Below are 6031 nucleotides of genomic sequence, written 5' to 3'. Positions count from 1 at the left end.
CAAGGGCTCTCCAGCTGCCTGCTAAGGGGCCTTTTTCACTGGCATGAGAAAATACTGCTGTAAGGCTGTCTTCAAGCTGCTTTTGCTGCACATGTGCCTGAGGAATGCTCATTGCTTCAAGTCTCAGGTGCTGTGTGGATGCAGGTTGTGAAAAATATGGGATGTTAATTCATGTTCTTATGGGTTATGGCATATTAAAATTAGGAAAATCACTGTATATATGTTATATGAGAATACAAGTTTCAGTCTGCCTTGAAAATTTGCTAAGAAAAAAAGCAGGCACCACCCTGGAATTTAACATTTAGAAAGGAGACAAAGGATTTATGGGAAATCCGGGCCATCTCCTTGGCACCAGGAAAGGAAACATTAAGATAAGCTATCAGTCTTCTCCTCCCTGGATGGCAGAGTCGTCAGACCATTATCTTCAGCCAACACCCTCATCCCAGCATCGGAACACCACCATTAGAGGACCATCATCATCAACATCTCCGGAGATGAACTTATACCATTCATAAAACCTTGGTGTCTCTTCACTCGGAAACCAGAGATTGACACCTCACAGCAGAGGAGAAACTCTTTTCAGCTAAGCCAGAGACAACTATGAATTTGAATAACTAGCTTGAAAACAAAAGGACTATGAGGAAATTTTTGCCAGAGGCGGGATAAAGTGTATAAAAACTAAGCCCCAAACAAGGCCAATTCGTGAACTCAGGGGGGACGGCAGTTGGCCAGGCACTGCGTCCCGGTTCACCCTTGACATTTCCCGGATAAAATCGTCAAGTACCTCTGCTGTGGGTGGTTTTGCCAAAATTCTGTAATTCGATCTTTTTTTTAATAAACCAAAAATTATAATTTTAATTGCACTACTGTAATGGCATTTATAACACAGGTGAAAGTACTGAGGGAGGGAGCAGCTCTGCTGGGGGCGGCGTTGTTTTCTTCTTGGTGGGGTGTGGGGTTTTTTTTCAAATTAACTTTCCCCGTCAGCTCCGGGCAGAGCTCTCTAACTGTATCTGACACTTGCCTGTGGCACTGTGGAGGTGGCCAAAGGGACCTTCCCAGAGCTGTGTACAGAGGAATGCACAGGAGGCCAGAGCTGGGCCACTCCGTAGTGGTGCCAGGCCGCAGCTGTGGCCGCTGGCCTTGGGGCGTCTCCAGGGAGGGAAGGCTGGGCCTTCCATGGCTGTGGTGTCACAGAGAGCAGAAGGCTGGGGCTGCCCTGCTCCTGCCCTGCCCCCAACAGCTCTGTCATCACCTGGAGTGGGCACAAAGGCTGAGTGAAAGGGTGAGAATTGCACAAGGGGCTGAGCTGGGAAGGAGCCAGAGGGATCCGGGAGTGCAGGCAGTGGCAGGCTGGGCATCCCTGGGAGCGGTGTCCAAAAGCTCCCAGAGCTGCGGCAGCCTTGGGGCTGTGAGCACTCCTTGGGGAGCCTGCTCAGTGGCCAAAGCCCCCTTTAGGGGAAGAAGCTTATGCTGAGCTTCAGCCTGGAGGTGCACTGGCCCACCCCCAGACATTCCCTCGGGTGTTCTCCCTGCTCTCCCACGGCAGTGGTTGGAGATGCCCCTGCACTGGCCCTCGGAGGAGCCGCAGCCCCCAGGGAGCTCTGAGCTCCGTCTGCTGAGCTGCTGCCAATCTCAGCCAGTGCCTGCAGAGCTTTTCCGGTGCTCACAGCCATGCTGGGGCCATGGGGAGAAAAATCAACTTGCAGCTTCTGCCCCATAGCAGGGAGGAGCAGCAATTGCTGGCTAAGAGAGACTTTTGGCAATGCTCTGCAGGGAGAGCACACAGGGAAGGGCTTTGCGCTGCCCTGGGGCAGGGTGAGATAGGCTGTGGGGATGGAATTGCAGCCTGGAAGGGAGATGGGGCCATGGCCTGAGAAGATTGGCCTGAGAAACTGTGGCTGCCCCTGAATCCCTGGAAGTGTCCCAGCCCTAGCTGGACTGGGCTTCCTGCCCGGGAGGTATGGGATGGGATGTGGTGGGATGGGGTGTGATGGGATGTGATGGGGGAGGGTGGAGCAGGGTGCGTTGGGGATGGAACTGTGGAGGTGGGAAAATTTTCGAGGTGTGAGGATGGGGTGGTTGGGGTTTTAGAGTGTGGCACTAGATGGAGGGACAGCAGCAGGCACTTTTGGGGATGCTCTTTCTGCTTTTAGCAATTTTGGGTCCTAGAAGTTTCTTCTGGGCAGTTGCAGTTAAATTGGGAAGGCTGAGGTAAAGTACCTGAGCTGTGGATGGCTGAGGTGAAGTGCCAGGGATTTTGGGAGGGTGAGGGCAGTACGTGGAGGGAAGGCAGGAAAGCAGACAGGAAGGAAAGGAGTCCAGATCTGGTCCTGACTAGAGCAGAAATCTGGTGTTTCCTGGCACCGGCACTGCACAGACCTGGTCATTTACAAGTGCTAGCAGTCCAGATCCAACAAATTGCCAGCGCCTGCACTGCCCAGGTGTGGCGTTTGCCGGCACCCATCCCACCCAGATCCGCTAAGTTCCTGCTGCTGGGGCACTAGGGAGTCTGGCTGAGCAGCAAAGGTATCCCTGAGGCAGGAGATTTCCTTGTGGCTGCGCAAAGGCTGGGCACGCAAAGACCTTCCCAGCGCTGTGGCCTGGGCGCAGAGGGATTGTGCCGCAGGAGCTGAAGCTCCATTTCTTCTGGCAGGCAGCCTTAGGACAGGGAAGATGGAGAAGGCAGAGCTGACTCTCAACTTTCTGGAGTCTTCCAGAAGAAGTCTCTGTATGAAGCAGGCTGAGACCAGGGTTTACGTGCCAGGGGCAGCCAATCCAAAACCCTTTTCTCCCTCATGGACTGAGGGTCTGGCACTTCTCATTTCCTATGGCTCTGCACCTGCCAAAGTTTCCTTTTGCTTTCATCTGAGAACAGTCCTACTGAGAGCCTCTGCTAAACCTGCTTTTCCTGCAAATGTGCTCAATGTATCCTCGTTTTTTCCATCTCAGGTGCTTTGTCCATGCAGGTGTAATGACTGAAGGATGAAACAGGTCTGCTGTGGGGGAGTTCTTTCACTTGGGTTTTTTTTTTTGAGGGGGGTGGTGGTGTTGTTTTTGTTTGGGTTTTGTTTGTTTATTTTCTTGCTTATTTTAAAAATCAATTCCCCCTGGCAGGTCTGGGCAGAGCTCTGTAACTGTACCTGACATTTGCCTGTGGCACTGTGGAGGTGGCCAGGGAGATCTCTCCTGAGCTGTCTGCAGAGGAATCCACATCGGACCAGGCTGGGGTAGTCAATTGCCAGCCAGTTTCATTGACTGGATGGGGCTCTGCCCTTAGAGCGTCTCCAGGGAGGGAACGCTGGGGCTGCCACCATTGTGGTGTCACAGAGAGCGGAAGGCTGGGGCTGCCCTGCTCCTGCCCTTCCCCCAACACCTCTGTCAGCATCTTGAGTGGGCACAAAGGCTGAGTGAAAGGGTGAGAATTGCACAAGGGGCTGAACTGGGAAGGAGACCCAGCGGAATCATCGAATCTAGTCCCTGGCCCTGCACAGACAACCCAACAATTGCAGCCCTGGCAACCCCTGGGATCTGTGTCCAAAGGCTCCTAGAGCTCCAGCAGCCTCGGGCCAATCTAAACACAGCAGGGACGAGAGGGCCGGGCCGCAGGGCAGTGCCGCAGGGCCTGGGGTTGGGGTTGGCGTGAGGCTGAGAGCAGGGTCAGGGGGCCAAGGGGCAGGCTGATATGTAAAGTCCCTTCCAGCTGTTGACAGGAGCGGCCCACTGGCACCGCTCAGGGCGGGGGATTGCAGCAGTTTCAGAGCCGCACACAGGCGCAGCGCCAGCAGCAGATGCGGGACGGGCAGGGAGGCAGCGCGCAAAGGCCTCAGGCAGAGCATGAGGGTGGCACAGGGGTGGCCATCAGGTGACTGAGCGGGGCTGGGCTTTGTGGCACAAGTTTGCCGTTTCTCAGCTTCTCGGCTGAGATGAAGCACACATTTCGGCTTTCAGGAGTTCATCAGCAGACATGGCCTTGAGGAGAGATTTTAAGATTCTGCCAACTTTTAGGAGGAAGGAGTTTGCTACGGAGCTTGCTCCAGCACATATCCCACCCCTGATCCAAGTCTGTCTTGGTACGGTGGTGACTGGAGGAAACACACAGCCCCCAGTGGAACATTTCTGGGTAAACTCTAGACAGAAATCTGAATGGATAATTAATCCTAACCTTAGCACTAATCCTAATCCCCAGCCTTAACCCCCAATCCTAATCCTAACCCTGACCCCCAACTTTAACCCTAACCCAAGCTTTTTTTCCACCATGATTCTAAAGAGGTGAGTGTTTGAGGGAGGCCCAGTGTATAAATGTGGAGGGACCCCGGGTGACAATTCCAGCTCTCCACAGGATTTCCTGGAATAGCAGCCTCTGGAGATGCCTTGCTGGACCACACCCCTCCCCGCCCCCAAACACACCTTGGGTCCTCCCAAACAGGCAAAGACCTTCCCAAATACTCAGGAACCCCTCCAAACTGACAGGTCCCCCCACACAAAGCAAGGTGGCCCCTCCCAAACAAGGACCCTCTCCCTACTCTTCTGCAGGGGGATATACATGCCCCTCCTTCCCCTTTATTTGGAGTGTTTTATTTCTGGGAACAACCCCTGACACCCCTCTCCCAGCGAAAGATGACACCCCTGGTGTCAGCCCTGTTACAGGCAGATTCAGGGGCTTTTCGCCCGCCTGTTCCTCTCCACAGCAACATGAGGCCCCCTCACACTGCGTGATTTGAGGGAGGTTTCCCATGTTTTGGTGTGCCAGTTCAGGTCTATGCCCCCTGGGATCTGTGCTGCTTTCCCCCGGAGGTGGGTGACCTTGGCCAAGGGAAATGAATCAATAAAGAATGTAATCTTGAAGCAATTTGGGGATCTGGAGGGCCTTCGCAGCCTGAAGGGGTGCAGGAAGGGAGGGTGAGGGCAGCTACCCAACATGGGGCTTCCCCCCCACTATCCGCCAACAGGTTTGGTCTCAGCGCTTGTGCAGTCCCTTTACACTGGAAAGCTGCTTCTTTTGGGGGGCCTGAAACAACCCCTACCTCCCAAATGGGAGGAGGAAGCTTTTTCACCCCCCTCCATTGGAGTGCAGGGGCTTTGTGACCCCCAGACTGGGGGACGGGCATTATGTGACCTCACCCAGCTGGGATGTGGGGTGTCTGTGACCCTCTCAATTCAGGTGTGGGGGTTTTGTAACCCCCTCCAAGTTGAAGTGTAGGCCTGTTGTGCCCCCCTCCCAGTTGGGGTAGGGAGCTTTATAAGACCCCACAGACACAGTTACGGGGTGCTTTGTTACCCTATGAAAGTGGAGTGTGAAGGCTTTTTGAGCCCCCCCTAACTGGACGTGGATACTTTGTGAATGCCTCCAGTGGGATGTGGAGTCTCTGTGACCCACCCTGTTGGGTTTCAGGGGCTTTATGAAACCCCTCAATTGGGGTGTGGGGTCTCTATGAGTCCTCCCAACCTCCCAGGGCCCCCTTCAAGCAGTTTTGGGCTGGGGGGGCACAGTCCTGTAAATAACCCAACTCTCCCCTGCCCCCAGTCGTTTCTGTGTATTTGCAGTTTTGGGGGTCCCACAATTGGAGGGGGTCACACACAGTTGGGAGGTGTCACACAGTGGTGGGATGTCACACACAGCTGGTGGGGGATCAAAGCTGGGAGAGATGCCAAAGCCTGGGGGGGTTACACTGTGTGGGGGCATCACAGCCAGGGGATATCAGACATGGGTCCCGTCACACAGCTGGGGGGTGTCAGAGCTGGGGGGACAGTCACACACAGCTGGAGAGGTGATACATTTTAGGGGGGTCACACAGTGTATGGGGGGTCAGACAGCTGGGGTGTCACAGCTGGGAGTAGAGCACAGGTTGAGGGGGTGACACTGGGAGGGGGTCACAGCTTGGAGAGGATCACAGATGGGGAGGGGGCAGAGTGGGGGAGGGATAGAGCTGGAGCAGGGGAGTTGTCACAGTCCCAGGAGGTGTCACACAGCTGGAGAGTGTTACACATGGGGGAGTTACACATACAGTCAGGGCGGGGCCCCTTTTAG

The sequence above is a fragment of the Prinia subflava genome, chromosome 23, assembly GCF_021018805.1.
Source record: "Prinia subflava isolate CZ2003 ecotype Zambia chromosome 23, Cam_Psub_1.2, whole genome shotgun sequence".
Taxonomy (NCBI): domain Eukaryota; kingdom Metazoa; phylum Chordata; class Aves; order Passeriformes; family Cisticolidae; genus Prinia; species Prinia subflava.
Note: the sequence above shows the minus strand (reverse complement) of the source record.